We start from the raw sequence: 19,872 nt of genomic DNA on the forward strand, positions 1-19,872 counted from the left end.
GGGAGACAAAGAAGATTTGCATCCAGAAATGCGAACATCTGAAAACTGAACAGTAGATACCCGTGTGCTAAAAAAGAGCTTTGACGGACTTCAGCCCTCTCTGCGTAACCCCTCCCTCAACTGTGGGTGTTTCCTCCCAATTCCTCCGTCGTTTCTCATTCCTTTTCCTCTTCTTTCACACCTTGCACTGCAAGTCTCATTTTCCACCCTCAAGTAAATTGTCCAGATACTTTCCCGACAAAAGACAGCTCTTGCCCAAAGGGGAATTCAGATGTGGCTCTGAAGATAATTGTTTCGCCCCCATATTTATCTCAGTGATCTCAAGAGACTCTTGTTTTAAGCAGAACCTGTATTGTTATCATTCCCATTCCACATACAGGAAGTGAAGGTTCAGAGAGATGGAGTTGCTTGCAAGGGTCACACAGCTTAGCAGAGTCAAGACCAGAGCTTGGTCACCTGTGCTCTGGGAGCCCTCACTTCCTCTCCAGCCAAGTTTCCTGCTCCTCAGCCAACTGCCCTTCTCTTCTCTCCCTCAGATAAAGACTGGGAGTCCTCAAGAAGGATAATTCACATGGCATGTGATTCACCGTGTAGCAAAGACGCATTAGCTCTGAGGTTCCCAACGTGTTGTACCTGAATCAGCACCATCAGCATCCCCTGGGAACTTACTAGCAACGCACATTTGGGGGCCCACTCCAGACTTACCGGGTCGGAACCTCTGGAACTGGGGTCCAGCAGCCTGGGCTTTAAAAGTCCTTCCCAGTGATTCTGATGTCTTCTAAAATTTGAGAACCACTGGACTAGCTGCTCATCAGACGTCCCCTCTTCTTCCTAGTAAGGGAGCTAGACCACTTTTTCCAGCCAACAGGCTATGAACAAAAGTAATGTCTACTAATGTCAGGCTGGGCCTAGATAAGTTTCCACCAGTGACTCTCCTTGCTCTTTCCGCTGCTGCTGTCATGCTGCAGGCAGGGTGGTGGCCCTGAAAGGTGTGTATATAAGATGCTGGAGCCACGGGATGAAGGCAGCTGGATCCCTGAAGCACTGCTTGATGAAAAGGTACCCGTTGATCAAGACCATCCAATTCGTGTAAAGACACCTGAACACTTGATGTTCCTGTGTTACAGCTGCCAGCATGACCCCAACTCACATATGAGCGCTACTTTGGGTGGGCAGTTCCTAGGATTCTAAGATAGGAATTAAGATGTATAGTAGGTAAAGTTACCCACACTAGCCCTATTTGTCTGCTTCCTGAAGAAAGTTATCAGAGAAAAGTCCTTAAGTGCTAGACCAGGAGCAAAACTGCCATGCAGGCTCTGACTTGTGCTGGCGGGAAGGAGGTGGGTTGTGAGAGAGGGCACTCAAGAAGAAGAGATGCTTCGGTGCCAGAAAAAAGGAAGGTGCAGAGGCTGTAAAAACAGCATGCATGCTCTGGCTTATACCATTTTGGATGTGGCTGTGGATTCCACAGGTGAACCCGCCCAGGACTGCAATGAAATTATGGGAATAAAATAAAGTCAAAAACTTTGGCACTGAAGGCTGCTCTGGGCACTGACAGAGATCAGGTTAAGGGCTCTCATTTTTGCAGAGATTTTATTAACTGTCCAAGAGTCTCGGTGGCAAAACTAAGCCAAGAACTCAGCTTGCCCCTTGAGCTTCGAGTCAGGAATCCCTTTCTACCGTCTAATATTTTTAACTCGTTTTTAAACATTAAGACACTTTCTTCTAAAAATCATTTCCTTTGCTTGTATTTCACACCCGGAACTCACTAGGGAGGTTAAGTACCCCAAACTTGGCTCTACTATCAATACTTTAAGAATTCTGACAGCTTTATTGACCAGGTTTCTACAATAATAGAGGATTCATTTGTCCACGAGAAGCTACGGGTAGAGATGATAATCCCCAAACTCTCTTTTTTCATGAGACGGTGTGCAAGCCCAGACAGGACCGAGAGATGGGAAGGCTCCTGGGCCTGATGGAACGCTCTCTGAGATCTGTTGATTCAGATGCAGCACATTGACTGGCTCTCTAACTCCACACTCTGTAATGTTTAGCCAAAAGAAAAAGTGCGGCAACACATAAAAGACGTCAGCAGTGTCACCAGCTGTGATCACGAGCTTCCAAAAGGGGCTGTGACAGTTAGTGAAGCATCTCTTTTACTTGAGTTTCCGGGAATACACTGTCAAGTGTTCATCGCAGTAAGATCTAGGGCAACGGCCCAGATATTTCCACTTCAGAGACACACGCCGTCTTAATAGCTAGGTTTGTCTGTTTTTATTTTAACATATTCACTTACTGCGTATTGCCAACTGAAGAAACAGAGACATCTTAGGAAGTTCTTTACTAGGATAAGGCTTTATTCTATCAGTCACCTCAGTTTCCAACTCCGTAAGGGTCTGGATGAATAAAATTAAATTAGAACAGCAGCAGGGCACACGGACTTGAGTCAGACTCTAGGTTCAATCCCCATGTCAGCACTTAATGACTGTGTCCTTGGAGAAATTATATAACTTATCTGCCCCTCAATCTTCAGCTATAGGATGGGGACAGTTAATAGTACCTATTTCATAGGATTAAATGAGTCTGTACTTTTAATGTGCTTAGAACACTGACTGGCACCTAATAAGTGATACAAAAAGGTTTGTTTTCAAAAGAAAAAAAAAGATAACTTATACCTGGGCAGCTGGGTCAACCTGGGGACATATCAGACTTCATAATTATCTAAACGCTTCCAGGCAGATAGCATCACAAAGCAGAGTGACTCTGACTGCCACCAGGTAAAAAGATAATAGGTCACTGGCTTGTCAAAACTGAAAAAGGTGCCTGAATATTATTAGACAAGTCTTTCCGTCCTTCTAATCTCCTCAAGTAAACCTGTGAAAACTGCACACAAAAGAAAATCTTTTTCTTTTTTTAATGTCTAAGAACACAAAATGCGAGAACAATCAATCTCCTTGATTAGCAGAGATATTTAACCTCAGGTTAGCCAGCCTGTGCCACTTGGCAGGCTCCCCCAGCCACCAATTATTGTGTATTCAGGGAGTGCAAACCAATTAACCCGAGCAAACACGGATAAAAAGGTAAGTCTCCAGAAGGTGAAAACCATACAGCGCTCTCCAAGATGATTACTCCCTGCATGAATTGCAGTCTTCATCAATTCTCCCTTCTCCTTCAGTCAGGGTAGCTAATCAAAAGTTGACCACATACAATTTTTATATAATGCTAAATGTTCCCGAAGGATGTGAGAAATAAACAGAGTTAAATAAGGCTACGTTAAAACAGCAGTCAAAATGAGGTACCACAGGAAGTCAATAAGTGAAAAAATATGATGAAGAATGAGAAAGAATGAGAGCTGAACTAAAACAAAAACCTCTCACCCAACGAGAATGGAACAGAATGGCTACAATCCGGAGACGCTATGTAACTTGTGAAGCCCGGGGCAAAAAGAACAGGCAGAGAGCCTTGTTCAAAGCTAAATTAAAATTTTCAAGATGGCAACAGCAGAGCATTAAACCAAGCCTGAGGCCTCCCGAGTGTGAGGCCCATGTAAATGTGCAGACCGCACGCCCGGGAAGCCTGCCATGGTCAGGAAGGCACGAGCTTATGAGCAAAATGAGAAAAAACAAAGACAAGCATGTGGACTCAGGCGCAAGTCTAGGCATATTTAAGGCTATGGAAAGGGAAATATAGGAAGACCTCATAGAAGGTATTAGACTGAGGGAAGGCAGGGAATAGGAAGTAAAGATGAAAGAGTGAACAGGTGAAAAAAAAAAAAAAACCATAGGAATATGGACCAAAAGAAGCAAGTCTATATTTGGGTTTTTGTATCAATCAACCAACAGGTACTGTGAGCCTTCACTCCAGTGAAATGATTGTTTCAGGTACCCAAGGAGCCTAATTAGAAGCTGGGGAAGGAGGGACTGTGAAAAGGGCAATGACTAAGTGTTATTGGAGAAGTTCTATCAAACTTTTGATAGAACAGGAAAACATCTAAATGTGGGTCAATCTATTTTTTAGAATAAAGAGGCCACCTGACCATGGCAACCGTACTGTCATAGCTGGCCTTTCAACTGATGGAGGAGATAAGGCACTTGAACATGAGCAGACAAAGCTATTCATTATGAACCATCACTTTATAGCACACAGAACGCAGGAGCTAAATAGCTATTATAGCAATGATCACTAAAACAGATTGCCACCACCACACATAGCCAGGTAGGACAAAGAACAAATTCACAAAGCGGAGTCAGTCCGTATTTCTTGATCAATAATCAAAATAATGAACTGCTGGTTGAAGTACAGGCTTTGATGTTTAAAAAAATTTCCAGTGTACATATGTGTATCCAACGAGTTGACCCACTGAAGTCTATTACCTTGAAAAATTTTATATATATATATATATATATATATATATATATATATATATATATATATATATATATATTTGCAGCCTAATAAAGCTGCAGTTGCTCAAAAAATTTTAAATCATTTTTCTTTATGGATTTTTAATTCCCATGAGTTTTGAGTTTTCTTGTTTTTAATCAAAATCTGGAGATTATGCTGTCAGTTCTGAAGGTAAGACAAAAAGAGAATTCACAAAAATGTTTAAAAGCGGTGACAGGACTATGGAGTAACTATCTTGCTCCACATGCTCATAATACATAAAGCTATGGAATTAGGGAAATGCAGAACTGTGGACAACCTTAAAGACAATATAATCTACCCGATCGCTTCCTATTAAATGGATGAAGAAACTGAGGCCCCAATACACTTGCCTGAGGCCCCACATTGGTTCATGAAGAGGCGTGATGACTGTAATTTATCTCATGTTTTTCCTTGTTTGGTGATCTTTCCACACCACTGGAAACCATTTGCCAAAACTGTATGACCTTCTAGAAAGTCACTGACAACCACAGGTATCATCTACACACACGCTGAATCGTTAGCATCTCTGGAAGGCAAGTCAGTCAGTCCCGGTTGTCATGGCAATAACTCTTCATACTCACAGCCTGGTGATTGCATATGTAAGAAGCAGCCAACCCAGACAAGAATAAGCCTTATTAAAACAACATTCTAAAAATGGCATGGCTTACCTGGTTTGCCCATCCTGAGCTCCAGAATCTTGACTGCAATTGTCAATCTAAGTTCAGTTCAGTCCAGATAGCTATATTTAATTGTATCAGGAGATACTCTTTGTCTTGGGAATTTAGGGGGGGGGGAAATGAAAGTAGTTGAGAATAACTGAATCTAATATTCTGAAAGTTGAAAGTAAGAGGTTACTATCTTAAAAAAAAAAAAACATAAATACAAAACAGAAACAGACTCATAGTCATAGAATACAAACTTGTGGTTGCCAAGGGGGCAGGGGCTGAGAAGGGACAGATTGGGATTTCAAAATGTAGAATAGATAAACAAGATTATACTGTATAGGACAGGGAAATATATACAAGATCTTGTGGTAGCTCACAGTGGAAAAAAAAATGTGACAATGAATACATGTATGTTCATGTATAACTGAAAAATTGTGCTCTACACTGGAATTTGTCACAACATTGCAAAATGGCTATAACTTAATAAAAAATGTTTAAAAACGTAAGTAAGAGGTTACTATTTATGTACTAGCGTAACTACAGAAAATTGTAAATAAACGAGATTATAATATTGAATCCCCTCGCCAATAATTAACGAAGCCCCTAGTCTCTTCCCTTTGTGTTCTTTTATTGTGCATTTTTTTCCTGACCCAGTGCTGTTCTCTGTCCCATGCACATATATGTGTTGTGACCAAGTTCTCACACAAGAGCACTAAGACAAACACTGTGTCTACCGTTACTCAGAATTTAGATTCAGAACAACGGAGTTCTCTCTCACTATTTCCTTAGGAGATGTTTTGCCCTCTGTAATGCAATCTGAAAAAGAAAAAATGCCTATAACCAGCTACTAGAAATGTGTTTTCTATTCCAACGTGAAATTTCCATTGCCTAAATTACTACCCAACCCTCCTTTGCCAAGAGAGGAACTTCCCAGTCAAGCCTGATCTCAAACTCCGTTCTCTGTAGGAGCAGCAGGACTTTCATGCGACTCCTTAAGTAAATCCTGCAACCTCAGATTTTATCATTCAACTATTCCATGATACACATAAGCGATAGTTCAAACATTTCAAACACGTATGCAATTCTTATGTGTCACAGCATGGTTCTTACAAAAATCAGTCCCTGGGTAGAAAGTTCTGAAAGGTATTTCATAGACCCCTCAGAAGATCCCTGCAGGATCAAGCATCAGGCAACCCACAGCAGCAGCCAACTTGATAGCTCATAGCTCATCCTTATTTGGTCTTCCCTTCTCCCTTATGTCATACCCCTAGCCTCCCCTTCTGGCCCCTGCGCCAAGTAAGCCTCTTGTGCACAAGGCTTGTCTTAGCCTCTGCTTTCGAAGGAAACCAGGCAAAGACAATTCTCTTTCCTGTAAAGATTTTTACACTGGAGGAAAAGGTGAAGTTATGCAACTGTTAAGTTATTTTAAACATAATTTTAAATTTATAATTAATTCCAAACATATGATGGGAAAAAATACACATTTCACATTTACTTGTTATCTTTTTTAAGCTTTCATAAGACTTTTTCAAGGTGTCACACTTGGAGTGGGCAACTTAGGAAAGGCATCTCAGAAGCCAGACAGTTACCATGGGGGATGTGGAGCAGGGCCCCGGCTGTGAAAACTGACACTGGTGCCCTCTGTGTCTGTGGGCCAGCTTTCACCTACCTGTATGAATTTCACTGCCTAGGGGCTTTTCCCTGAAACTATTGAGAGGCTGCTCTGCCCAAGCAAATAGTAGGCCAGAAGCTCCTGGAATTAACCCCCTGAGGCAGCCCTCAGTGATGACCAATGGGGGTGAGGAACTGATACTCAGCTCCCCAGAGAAAGGCAGAGAGAGGGAAAGAGAGAAAATGGAAAGAAGAGGTTGCAGATACACAGAGATGATAGACAGCTGGAGATATTATTATGGACTGAATGATGTCCCCGCCTCCCCCCCAAAAATTTCTTATGTTGAAGCTTAAACCATCAATGTGACAGTATTTGGCAATGAGGCCTTGGGGAACTAATTAGGTTCGATAATGTCATGAGGGTGGGGCCCTTGTGATGGGATCAGTGCCCTTGTAAGTAGAAACACCAGAGGGTTTGCTTCCCCATCACATTCTCTGTACCTCAGGACACAGGGAAAAAGAAGCCATCTGCAAGCCAGGAAGAAGGTCCTCACTGGACAACCAAATCACCCTGCACCTTAGTCTTGGACTTCCCAGCTTCCAGAATTGTAAGAAATAAATGCCTGTTGTTTAAGTCACCCATTCTGTGGTATTTTTCTATGGCAACCCAAGCTGAGTACTACAGATGTATTTCCGATATTATCCCCCATCCCTGAGGTGGGAGATCTCCAGGGTCTGCATTTTACACCCTTTCCCAGATGGCCCCCTGGGATTACGTGTCAGTGAACATCGGGAGTAACTGGCTTGATAATGAACCTTGTGTTGGCCGCCTTCCCTTCCCTGTCTCAAGTCCCATTTCCTTACTTGTGTTTCCTACGTTTCTCAAGTAAATAACTTTACACTAGGAACCCGTCTCAAAATCTGCTTCAGTGGGGACCCAAATGGAAACAGTTCTGTTGGTATAAAACTCTGTGAAGCACTGCCCTAGGTCACATACAATGAGAACACTATTACAAAGCTGGTTCAGGACTCTTACCCACTAGTGCTAAACCAGCTTAAACGAGATTCAAAGATGAGAAATCGGAGCTGAACTCACAAGAGGATCTGTGAGAAGAAATTCAGTATGCACGTCTATTCTTAAAACAGTTGGGCCTCAGTGCCTACCTGGCTGGGGGCTAAAAGGGGGTGGTTTTTGTTAAGATTTTTTTTCTACAACTTAGTGGTAAATTTCATTCACACTCCTAACCAACGGCTTGTTTCAAAGTAGTTTTACCAAAGGAACATGAACTGTGTTTCCTTCACCACAGACAAATGAAGAAGAGTTAGGCTGATTTCAACCACCTTCTCAAGCTTTTCATCTTAGTCTCTTCAAATGTCAAACCACTTGCTCAAGCACGTATTTTTAACTTTCCAATGTCATACTGTGTTGCTTACGACCTCAACCCTCACCTTCCCCCACAGACATACCATTTTTACAAAAGATAAAACTGAATCGAGGAATTTGCCTGAGGCAACGAAGTTGAGGGGCTACCAGACCCAGGTGCACGTACGCCTACCAAAAGCGAGGAGAAATATAAAGTTTCCTCTTTGGAATTTGTCGCATTAAATGTGGTTTTAAGGAGTTCCTCCTCATTGCCAATGTGTAGACAAGGTGATTCTTTGAAGGTTTTTTCATCCTTCATCTTAGCTCCATCTACAGCTTTCCTCAGACTTGACTCTAAGCAGAAAGAACCCATATGAGAACAATGTCAAAAGTGTAGGCCTCCCAAAAGGTCTTCTCCACATCCAGTGATTTAAGATGGACTTAGAGGATGCAATGAGATGGGAAAATAAGAAGAAAAAGTTACCTTTGCTCCTTGGAAGGAAGGGACTATCGTATGGCTGCTCTTGGTAACTCTCCAAGAAAAATATTTCCAAATATTTACTCTGCACTTTCCATGTGCTCATAAGTACTGCACTAGTTCCCAAGAAATCAATATTAAAAATTTTATACTTATTTAATAATCCTCAAAAAGCTGGGAAGTTATTGTAAAAGCAGACAGAGTAAATCCCAGATTTCAGCCTAGTTTATCAATGTGATCACTGAGCTCTTCACGTGGTGCTCCAAGAACTCTGGAAGTGACCTCTCAAGGAGCCTGGGGACTCAAGTATATGAGATATAATTTTTCCTCACCACAACTCAGTGGAAGAATCCACTCCTCCACCCCAAAAACCCTTCAAAATTCATAGCAATCTGAAAAGATACTTTTTTCATTCTCTATCAACATAGTTGATAATTAGAATCTATACAATGGGGTTGAAACAGAACATTTGATGAAAGAAAAAGTATCAGTATTAGGTAACATAACCAGTATGAAATAATAACAGTATCAAATAATATAACCTCCTAAAATAGTCTTACCTTGAAGTATGAAGTTTGATTCATCTATCTTAGCAACCACCATTTTTTCCCACAGACTTTGCTACACAAGTATTTAGGAAATATTAGTGAAGACAGCGTTCTCTTAGGTTCAGCTACTCGTTTATTGTCAGTTCACTAAAAAACTGTTTCACTTCCTTCTTTCCTTTTCCCTCCAGCTCAGGCAGAGCCTCCTCTCTTGAATTCCCTCAGCTCTCTGACGGTACAAAGGCTAAGCCATGACTTCTGACAGGCTCCCCATTGGGCACTGTGTGACCAGTTTAGCACCGCTGAATCACATCACTGACTGTACCAGACATGGTACCAGGCACCAGAGGTAAAGGAATGAAGGAAAATTCTACCTCCAGACCTAGAGAAAGAGACAACAAAGACGTGTTCCTCCACAGCATGAGGACTGCGCAGTGACGGAGGCATGTGAAAGATGCCACGGGGGGAATGCAGCCCAGCGGAAGAGGGGAGTGATGAGGATGGAGGAGGTGGGATGTGAGCTGAGTCCCTAAAAAGGAGCTGAAGTCAGCTGTGCATAGAATGGGTGAAGGAATTCCCAATGCGCTGCACTGCTCCCCATCTGTAAAGGCTCTTCAGGAATCTCAGGTGAAAGATGACAGGAAAGTGGAAAGCAACTAAAGCCAGGAAGGCGAGGACTCATGTCCAACGCCATTAGCCGAAGAGCTCGCACAAACATTACAGAGGGCAGAGGTGCAAAGAGAAGACCTGGACCAGCTAGGATGGACATTCTCAGAACAAATAAATCTCTCTACTCAGTTCTACTTGGGCTCACCACTTGCAGGGAGACAAAAAAAAAAAAGAGTCCTGATAGGTTTATAAAATGCCTTGAAAATGTGAAGTTCCAGCTATCAACATAACACACTAATTCCACAAAGGCTAGCAAGAGAAGCGTTCCAAACGTACTCAGAATGTTACCTTACTGAAAACTGGGGAAAGAGCCAGTTTTGCCTATTTTTCTTGACCCACAAGTAAGGGAGGAACTTAACAGATGTGTACACATGTTTGCCAGGACACTGAAGCACTTGTAATTTTTTAAATGGCAAACAATACCATGTATATAAATATCTCGTGCTTTATGCACTTTTGCAAGTTAGTTATAAAACCAGTCTTTTTCGTCATTGTCCAGCCTTGAGAATATATAAAGATGGCAGACCTTTGCCTCCTGAGTAAAAATAAGACACAGAAGAACCAACCACGTTATAGAAATGGTGGCATGCTTGCACCTCATCAAGCAATAATTATATTGTAATCAACATATATATAATATCATATTGAAAAATATTCATATCCTTTACTGTTTCGGTAATTGGAGAAAGAAAAACACTCTAATATGAAATCTTGTCATGTGTTTCTCTAATGTGTGGGCTTCAGCCCTGAGCTGCTCTACACTTAGTCATTATATATATATATAAAATTTAAATTTAAAAATAACAAAATCAAAATGATCTGGCCCATCATAGGAGAACATTCATCCTTGACTGCCATTAACAATGTCAACGACTACAGAAGAGCCTCTATTCTGTGAAAGAGAGAGAGACTATGGCAGGGAGAGACTTGGTGGAAAGCAGCCACAGACAGACAAAGCAACATTTTTAGGATGTTGCCAAAATAAAATTAGAACTCAATCGCCTTGACCTGGAACTTTTGAAAGCTATCAATGGTAATAAAGTTAATTTGGTGGTTAATGGCAAAAGATAAAAGGCTATTTATATTTAATGCCAAATCAAGTGAACACACTGGCATCCAGGAAGTAGTATATGACAGCCTCATCGAGCTATCAAGACAGTTCCAAGTCCACAGTCTGAGCCAAGAGGCATAAAAAACAGAAATTTCCCCAAAGTGACTGGAGTTCTATCGTCACCTTCACCCAGCGGCTTTAGAAACTTGCTAGCTGTTTTCAAGTGAATCCACGATTGGGTCCCTGTTTCACAATCTGCTCGGTTTTCCTGTAACTTTACACAGGGTGATTGGTGTAAGCGACACCTTGGACCAGCCTTGAGCCCAGGTGAAAGATAAGACAGGTCAATGGACTTTAATGTGAAAGGGCACAGGAAGTTCAGGGCTACGGTTTCAGATCCCACGCCGCAGCTGACCTTTAAGAAACCTCCACTTAAGGAAAGTGTACTGTTAAAGAAGAAAATGAAAAATTATCTGAAAATGAAATGACAATATTCCCCCTTTCCAGCTGCATATCTCTGGGAGGCTGGGTTTTCTTCATGTACTTCCCCCGACTCACACAGCAACAGATTGAATGCGGAAGCAGGTATGAGAATCCAGCCATCTTCCATTCAGCCAGACACTCAGAAGAGTTATAAAATGCTACTTTTCTCACTACAGTTACGGTTTTGGAATTAGTTATTTCTCATAACAATATTTATGTCAATGCATAATGGGTTTATTATTTTTAAATGAACTAATAACTATTCTTATTTTTTCTTTTTATTCCTTTATTGTGATAAACATCAATAGCTGTAACTATCCCTAGGCTTGTTACTAATTTTTAAAAGTAAAATGGGTCCTGAGACCCTGATGTGTGGTGATGAGCACGTATTGGAATCCGACCTCTGACACATCCTTGCCTGACCATGAGTAAGAACTGAACCTCTCCAACACTGATTTCCTCATAAGGAAATAGCCACTGAATGAACTGTTGTAAGTTTTAAATAAAATAATATGCATAATAGCAAAGAATGATATATTAATTATAAATATGATATAAAATTATATTTATTTAATACTTTAGAAAATAAAAATATAAATATATTAAAATATATTTGAATGTATAAATGAATATATATAAATATATGTTATTGGACATATATAGATAAAGTCCCTGGGATGTAAGTAGTGCCCAGTAAATGAAAGGTCTTACGTTACATTCCTAAAGCTCAGAGTGAGTATGTGAGAGACATGGAATGAACAGCACAGTGCTGTGACATCTAAGAGAAAAAGAAGTTTCGAGAAAGGAGATTTATCTATAGTGTTGAAATCTGGAGAGATGGTGGATTGTGTGACTCCTTGGTGAACTCGAGAGAGGCCAGTCTGAGAAACATGGCCATGCCAAGTGCCAGACAGTGAGCTCCTAGACGAGGGGCAGCTGGGAAGTTAAAGTGGGGAGCAGACCTCCCCTTTCAGAGCTGCCTGGGCAGCTAAGAGTCCTTGGAACACACTTAGCAATAGCCTGACTGTGGAACCCACGTCGAGCAGTATGTGAGAGTCCCTGCAGACAGAAGTTCCCTTCCAGCAATAGCTCCAAGAGGAACCCAAGCCAGTGTAGAGGGGGCTCCTTTCTTATCATAAATATTTTACTCTGTCTCATATTACCATTTTATGTGGGCCAATAGTTTACCTCCACCCTCTCCCTCTTGCTATTTATGACACCAGTAACATCTATTAAAATGCCTTTCCCAGGTTAGATACAAAGTAAAAAGTAGAATTGAATTGGATAAGTGATTTCTACAGTGTAAACACACACGGTGACCAGACAAGCGAAGGGCATAGAGCGGCCAGGTGCGATGCTATGAAGTTTTGTCAGACGCCCTGAACCACCTCTATGTGATCTCCGGGTCCCCATGAGGAGTTCTCCTTGCGGACCTGCGATCTCTTAAGAGCAAGGACAAAGATTCTATTTTTCTGGGAGTACCTGTGCAACAAATTCACCTTCTGTTATTAACGCCCAGCCACTCTTTGCCTTTCTGGCTTACGAATGGCCTTAGTAACGTGTCGCATTTATAATTTTTGATGAAGTTTCAACCCACATGGCCTGTGCAGGACATACAATTAAACTTTATTAATCTGGATAGTATTCATTCAGATTTTGCCCTTATTCGGGGGTACAATTAAGTGTGTTCTTTTGCTAGTTAGAAGAAAAAATTTTATAAATAGCTCAAACTCTGACCTATGTCACAATGGTGGTTTTCTTTATAAATTAGTTAAAAGAATAGACAACTCCTCAAGTTGCCCATCTCCCATAAAATAAACAAAATGGTTGGGTTTCAAACAGTGAGATCATTAAAACCATCTGGGAGAGTTTTAAAATACAGACTTCTGCATTCTGCCCCAAACCTACTGAAGTAAAATAAGAATTTTAAATCTTTAAGTGTAAAATGCTCCCTAGCAAATCTTGTGATTAACCAAGAACCAAGTGGTTTCTTGGGAACCACTGGGCTAAATTATCTTTGAGGATCCTTTAGTCAATTTAACTTAAATTATGCTATGGCCACACACTTCTCCAAAGTCTCAGTGATTTACAAGAAACAAGTCTATCTCTTACTCATTGTACATACTCACTGTTGTTCACCTGAGGCTGTACCCACGTCTACTGTCTTCACTCCTGGGCTCAGGCTGATGGACTAGCTTTGTCAGGGACTCTGGTTGCCTTATGGCTGAGGGAAGAGAAAGAGAGAAAAACAGGCACTAGCTCATAAAGCCTTTGTTAGAAAGTGATATGTGTCACTTCCACCCACATTTCGTTGGCCAAAGCCTGTTACTTGGCCACTCTTGAGTCCCACAGAATAGGGTTGTTCTCCACAGGGAGAATATAAATGAATAACAGTGAACAAAAATACAATCCACCCCAGGTCCTTCCAACTCTAAAAAATTGTGTGATAAAATCAATGACTGTAGACATTAAAAGTGACGTTGATTGTAAAAATTATCTGTATAGTTTGTTAGCCTAGCATCTTAACTTGGGCTCCTACAAAAGCAAACTCTCAGACCAGGACTTGGAGGCAGACAGATTATTGGGAAGGGAAACCCAGGAGACGTGTTTGGAAGGTAGGAAAGTGGGACTAAGAAGGAAGAGCCGATAAAAAGCAAGAGGGGCTCAGTCTGGCTGGAGATCCTCAGGGAGAACTTGTGAGACAGAATCAGGACCCTCCCACCAGAGGACAGGGAGGTGGGGGCATCTGCCCGCTACTCCCATCCCCAGTGACTGAAGGCTGCCTCCTGGGGGCTCAGCTCTCTCTAACTTTCTGATTTAGCATTTACAACTGAGCAAGTTCCAGTAACACTGGAGGAAACACTCAGGCAGAGAAAGGGGAACATGCCGGGACCTAAGGTGGGAACATGTCAGAAGCCATGGGTTTTGAGGGTTGTCCATGGGTGCAAGACATCTCCGGTAGCCAAGCGGATACTGGTGGGCCATCCACAGCAGCTGTGACACCTAGTTCAGAGCTGGCCTCTACTTGTTATGTGACATTTTATTTTCAGACATTTCAGTTCTTTAAGTCAATCGGACCTCACCATTAGCCCCAATTGACAGCATCTTCTCTACGCACTATTAGAACTTGACAATGCAGTAGTTTTTACAAGTATTAACTCATATTAGATTTGAGCGACTACGGGAACCACATGTTTGACAAATCCCAGGTCAGGTGCAATGTGCAGTGACCAACAAAGGATGCCGTCCATGGACAGCGAGGAGACGCAGCAAACTTGCCACACAACTGTTTTACTTTCACTTAGCGCAACAGTGACACAGAAACACAATGTTAAGTAAACACTGATGAGCTCAAAGCTTTGTAATATTTACTTGGATTTCTCAGAATGGGAAGAACTTTAGGTAATAATCATCTATCATTTGATTCTGCAAACTTAAGCAACATAAGAGGAAGTAGGAAGTAAGTAAACATATAAATCACGGGTTTGAGAAAATCCTAGTGTCAAGAAGAGATGCTCTCAAATCCTTAAGGATGGAATTGGTACCACACCTCTCCACAGAAAGAGACATCTAAGAAGAAACCTCAGAATGAGTCTGAGTTTCGCCTTGCTTCTTTCTTACTTCCAAACTCCTTGTGACAACTTGGCTGTCCTGGGGTCTGTGAATTGTAAGCAGACCTTTAGCAGAGCAAAGAGCCACCTCCCACCATCAACCATTAAGCAAGCCTTGGAGAAGAGGGGGTGCACGCTGGACACCTTCACTTTTCTTCTAAAAGGTGACTTTTGCAGCTTCCCCAGCTGAAACTTTTCATCTCCAATTAGGACTTCAGCTTCATTAACCAAATTTTGACCCGACCTGCTGTATGGAATCTGAGTCTCGCTTTAACTGATTTAGGATAGTTAACTCCGTGACCCTTCCTGGGCAGGTGTTCTATTTATGGTCCCCACCCGATGACAGCCTTTCTTCTTCCTGTCCAGCGTTCTGTTCCCTCTTGCTCTCCTGGCATTCCCTGACCCTTAGTCAGCTTATCACAAAAATTAGACCAAATAGCCAACCCCTCAGGGAAAAACAAATGAAAGTGTCCTGCCCTTTTTCACAGAGAAAGGCATCTTTTACTCCCTGGTCAAAATTCAGCAGCAGAGTGCAACTAAGAACATTCTCTTCTTTCTACAGGAAATGAAATCCTTAAGCATTTGCAGCCCCTGAGTGCTTTCATAAGATGATAAGGTTTCTGATCCAGCCATCATTCAGCCAAAAGCAACTTTTAAAAAGGCTCAGGCTATTTGGTAGAGTGTGATTATAAATGTATTTTGGCGCTCACCAATGACGTTTAGATTATGTAAACTTCCCTGGGTTCGCTGAGAAGTTCTCCCGTGAACATGAACGTGCCACTGATTAAGAATCGTGGCAGGTTCCTGCTCTGGAGTCAGAACCACCCCAGCTGTGTGACTCTGGCCAAGCTACTCAACCCCCCACACATCAGTGTCTTCACTTGCTAAACGGCACTGACAGCATCCACGTGGTAAAGCAGTTGTGAGCATGGTACGTGTAGGTAGCAAGCAGAGATTTCGCTTTTGGCTCTGTTTGCCTCCACCAGGAAAGCAGAGAACTGCTCTGATTTATAAATTACAGAGATCAAACAAAGGGCTAAGAAAGGATTTTAGAAATTAGATGACTAGAAGAACTTCTTAATGTTATGGTACTTTTAAAACATGGCCCCCAGATTCTTCGGTACTCTTCCCCTTAAAAGGTGGGGTCTATGTCCCCCCACTGCCACCTTGACTAGGGGCAGACTGGTCACCCTACAGTTGGGCAGCAGCGACACTGTCTTCTGAGGCTCAGTCATAAGGCAGCTTCTCTTGAAGCACGCCTCTTGGACACCCCCTTGCAGATGCTCCCCTCAGAACCCAGTCTCCCAGGGCGCAAGCCACAGGAGAGCCTCGACCCTGGTCAGCATTCTCAGCTGCGCCCAGGCCCCTGGCTTTCCCGGCTCACACATGGTGAAGGAGGCCCTGCGGACCCCAGCCCCAGCCATTTCTGAGCCTTTCTAGCTGAGGCCTGAGTCGTAGTGCAAAGAAAAGCCATCCCACTGCACTGTGTCGAGATCCCTGCCCTCAGAACCTATGAGCATAAAAAGATGGCTGTGCACTCCATTTGGGGTGATTTATGACACAATAACGTACAACCAGAGCAGCAACACCAGCACCATGATGCAAACAGTCCAAAAGGAAAGAGGGATTAGTCTCGTTCGTACTGAATACTTTGAACTTGAGAACAGGCAACGCCAAACATCAAGATTCAATTATTCACATTCTACAAAGTGGTCCTGCCCAGATTTGTGAAGAATTTTCTCTGAAGCTACAGAAATCATTACAAAGGTGCCATGAGGGACTCTGCTTGTCAAGGCTAGTCATTATTCATTGTCATAATTCTCTTTTCATAAAAATAAATGTTGGTATTTGTCATAGGATTAACATTCACTCAATTAAACAAAGATTTTTAAGTGTCTAAATTACTTGGCACCCTCTGAGGCAGTGGGTTTCAAATTTTAGACTAGGAAGAATCAGAATTTAGACTGCTCAGAGTTTAATTCCAAGGATTTTTCATAGAGATTCTGACTCAGTAGATGTGCACTTTCGACAGGAGATCCTGATACTGGTGGGATGGGGGAAAAAAACTCCAAAATCTTCCCGGAGGGGTGATAAGGCACACAAGAGAAGTGTGCAACACAGCTTCTGCCTCGAATGACTTAATGTGAACTAACAGAAAAGATACTTGTGTGAAACAGCATGAAGACGAGTTGCGTTTTGAGTTCTAATCCACTAAAGCCAACATTTTTCTTCTTTACCTTGAACGGTCAGGTAGGAGGAAGACTAGGTCCAAGAGGGTAAGGTTTTCAGCAAGAGCTTAAGCAGTTTATTCAGTGATGGATCTGATTAACCCAGTTTGTTTCCAACTCACACAAGTGATACATTCAGTCGATTAAGTAAAGAATTTAATACCCTAAAAGTTTAATATTACTTTCCACAAAGATTAATAGAAATGCTTTTTCATGTGGAATGAGCAGCCCAAGAACTGGGGACTAAATAGACAAAACAGATCTTGCTTGACGTACGATGAGGTTACGTCCTGATAAACCCATCATTAAGTTGAAAATCTCATGAAGTCAAAAGTGCACTTAATACACCTAACCTACTGAGCATCATAGCTTAGCCTCGCTGACCTTAAATGTGTTCAGAACACTCAAGTTAGCCTATGTGTGGACAAACCCATCTAACACAAAGTCTATTTTATAATGAAGTGTTGAATGTCTCATGTAATTGAATGCTGTACTGAAATTGAAGAAGAGAACGGCTCTAAGTGTGTTGGTTGTTCACCCTCATGGTCGTGCGGCTGCTGGGGAGCTGTGGTCACTGCCACTGCCCAGCACCATGAGAGAGTATCGCACGACATACCCCTAGCCCAGAGAAAGATCAAAATTCTAGCATTTCCTCTGAATGTGTATCACTTGTGCACTCCCTTAAAGTCAAAAGTCGTAAGTCGGGGACCATCTGTATGTGTTTCCGAATCGTGTATACAATGTCTCAAACACACAGAAGTTTACATCTCACCCAGGAGGTCAGGGCGGGTGAGGAGGTCTCTTCCAGGTGATGATCCAGGCATCCCTGGTCATTCCATTTGGCGGCCCTGCCATCCCCTAGTTCACCACTGCCTCCGCATCCAGCCGATGGAAAAGGAAAGAAGTATCGAAGGGAAAAACCACACCTGCTTCATAAAAGCTTTAGCCCCCAAACAGCACACATCACTTCTGCTAACAATATACTGATGAGAATTAGTCATATGGCCCCACTCAGTTTCACCAAGAATTAGAAAAGTCAAGTTTCTCATCTATCAGCCCCTTTCCAGGTTCAACTCTATACACAGAAGGGAAGAATGGATTTTGGCAGATAGCTAGCCACACATATTTCAGATGAGCTGAGACAAAGAGCAGATTTGAAAAGCTTCCAGAAAGAGAAAAACAAGTCACTTACAAAGAACTAGTAATCAGAATGCCATTCAAATTTGTCAAGAGGAATACAGAAAGAAGATGGAGAAAAGCCTGCATAATTCTAGAGGGGAATATGGTCAACCTGGGAGTCCACACCTAGCCAGATGATCACCATATGAAGGTGCATAGACTTTGCAGATGTGTGCAATCTCAAAATATTTACCTCCCAGACACTGTCTCAGGAAGTTACTAGAAACGTGCTCTACAAAAGCAAGAGAAGAATCCAAGAAAGATGACATAAATTTGAAAAAAGAGATCTAAAAAATAAGAGTTAAATGAATTCCAATAATGATGGTGAGAAGATACTCCAGTCTGACAGCTGAGCAGCAAATCTAAAGAGCAAGTTCTGATTGAGGCAAGAGGATACAAGGGTTTCCAGAAAAGATCCACCTAAACATACACACACACACACACACACACACACACACACACTAAGCTTTGTGTGTTTGAGTCTATTGAAAGAAGTTTTAATGTCCTAGCAAAGAATGTGGGGTTTGATTAGTTACAGGTACATAAAAATTAAGTAACTGGAAAGAAAAGAAATACATTCTAGTGTACTATATCACTCATCTGTGAATTAGATTATGGTATAACAATATATAAATACTGAATACTCATACAGAACTTACAGAGGGGACAGTGCGTGAAAATGTACTGGGTGGGAAGCGGAAAAGTAAGAACACTAAATCTTCATCTTTCATGAAAAAGTCAACTGCTTATGTCTTAAGTTGAAAAATCAAGCAGTAAGAGTCTGTTCATGCTATTCAGAAATATGGAGAGTCTTAACCTGGGTTCCCCAGAAAGTGGAAGCCAAAGGGACAGAGGAGAAGTGGGAGAGAAGTGACGGGAGGGAGGGGGCGTTAACCAAGTCGTAAACCGTGTCAGCCCCTCCTGATCATAAGCACAACTCATGGCTCATCCTCACAAGACCATCCATTCTGTGAGAGGCCACATAAGGGACCGCGACTTGAGACAGTGAGGATAAAGGGAAGAGGACTTAACCACCAGCTTCCACATCTTGTTGGTTGAAGGTTCACGTCATATTTTTGAGGTAAGCAAACACAGTCGCCCAGCGCACCGGTTGATCCCTCAGTGCCAATGGGGAAACCCTGCACAGGAGGCGGGGGGCGGAGGAGGTGGGCAGGACATCACAGCCTGTTTGCACACGAGTCAGTGAAGTTACTCAGAGCCCACGCAGGGCTGGGCCCTGCGGGGATGATGGAAACTAGCAGCCAAACTCTCCAGAGACAAGTGAGGTGGTATGACTCTGAAGTTGTACATAAGGGGTGTTTGATAAAGACGGTAAATATTTTTTAAAAAACCAACTAAAAGAATCAAATGGAATTTGATTTCCCATGGAAAAAGGAAAAAAAAATTCCCCATGAAAAAAGAGAATCAGTGAGCAGTAAAGACTAGGATAGGACTCTTAAAATATAGTTTTAATTTTTTTTAATTTATGTGTATGTATTATTAAATTAGAAACACAAACTTAAAAATAATTGAAAGTGTCTTACATAACAGAATTCTTTATTCT

General features: G+C 42.0%; 1 long non-coding RNA gene across 8 annotated transcripts in view; it reads right to left on the reverse strand.

The window, feature by feature from the left end:
* Positions 1 to 19,872, reverse strand: part of LOC141574748 (uncharacterized) — a 945,654-nt gene that overhangs the window by 819,786 nt on the left and 105,996 nt on the right. For 5 of the 8 annotated variants that reach the window (XR_012501786.1, XR_012501785.1, XR_012501783.1 and 2 more), the window contains one exon: positions 13,420 to 13,514. The exons of 2 other annotated variants lie outside the window; for them this stretch is intronic. This is a non-coding gene — a long non-coding RNA (uncharacterized LOC141574748). Of the gene's footprint in view, positions 1 to 13,415; positions 13,515 to 19,872 lie in introns of all 8 variants that reach the window. One more of the 8 variants, XR_012501788.1, reaches the window with a different exon arrangement.

Source organism: Camelus bactrianus, chromosome 23 (genome assembly GCF_048773025.1).
Source record: "Camelus bactrianus isolate YW-2024 breed Bactrian camel chromosome 23, ASM4877302v1, whole genome shotgun sequence".
Taxonomy (NCBI): domain Eukaryota; kingdom Metazoa; phylum Chordata; class Mammalia; order Artiodactyla; family Camelidae; genus Camelus; species Camelus bactrianus.